Raw genomic sequence first — 1383 nt, forward strand, 5'->3', positions numbered from 1 at the left:
TTTGGAAGTAATACCAATCCATTAATAAAGGAGAAACAAAAGCTAGCCATCGCAAACTCTCCGTTTCAGAGAACTATATAAGCTGACTTAAGTTCCAGAACAAATATACTTTTATAATACATAGCTTTATACACTTCTATACTCCTCCAAAATATATATTTTTACTTATCACTATATTTTCCTAACAATATACATGGTGAAAAATCCTTCTAAATTAATTGATATCACTTTATCTCTTTTTCATTTAATAATATAACCCATAGGTGTGGTTATTCTAGTTTATTCAACCTTTCCTCTGTGGACGAGTGTTTGCTTTGTTCATACTTTTTGCCACAACAGATAATGTTGCAATAAACTTTCTTGCATGTGTATATTCTGTATTGGGTGCTTTCATTTCTATGGGATAGATTCCTAGAAGTAGGATCTCTGGGCCAAAAAGCATAGATTAATTTTAGTTTAATAGATATTGCCAGGGCCCTACTTCCAAATGCTAGTGTGAGGACAACCCACCTGCAGAAACGTTCAATTAGTAGGTGTTGGGAAGCACCCAAAAATCTGAATTTTTTGCAAAGCTTTCTGTGTAATTAATAGGAAGGAAGATTCGAGAATCACAGGTTCACCTCACTGAGGAGGAATAAGGGGAAAGGATCAGAAAAACCATCTGATGGAACTCCCTTCCTCAAAGTTCTCAAATTTAAACCTTTCACATTATTACCAAATAACATTATAAGTAACAGAGACATCCTGACAGGGTATGTCTCATTATCTGCCCACCCTACTGGTAATACTTATCTTTTAATAAACTTTTCTTGTTAGCACAATTATATGATAGAACATTGCCATCTGTGATAGAATATTTTAAATTCAATTAAGTTAATAGCTTATGCATAACATATGGCCATCATTCAAACAGGAACAGGAACAATTCCTTCAGCAATATTATTTCTCTTCAAAAATTCTATCCTACTTATCAATCAGAAATACTTCAATGTTCTAATTTTTCTGTGTAGAGAAACAAATTATTGCGTTGTATTGGATAAGATTATTAGAAGTATTCATTTGCCAGAGGTAACTCGAATATACCATATATTTTATCATCTGGTATTGACATTTCTTCATTCTTGCCCGGTCTTTTTCATTCCAGTCCCCTTTCCCTTGCAATCTCCTCCGTCCCTCTCCCAGTCTCCCTCCCATCCTCTGGCCCACCTCCCCTCCACCCTCCACCCTGCCACACTGTCTTTTGCTTCCGGCCCACCACCCGGGCCCACTGGGCCCTCCGCTGGGATTCCTGCAGCTCCAACATCGGCCACTAGGGGCCCTCTGCTCCCCGAAGGCAGAGAAAAACGTCTTTTCCCTGTCCAACTTTCTTAACAGAAATACCAT

This window comes from Rousettus aegyptiacus, unplaced genomic scaffold, assembly GCF_014176215.1.
Source record: "Rousettus aegyptiacus isolate mRouAeg1 unplaced genomic scaffold, mRouAeg1.p scaffold_m13_p_17, whole genome shotgun sequence".
In the NCBI taxonomy this organism is placed as follows: Eukaryota; Metazoa; Chordata; class Mammalia; order Chiroptera; family Pteropodidae; genus Rousettus; species Rousettus aegyptiacus.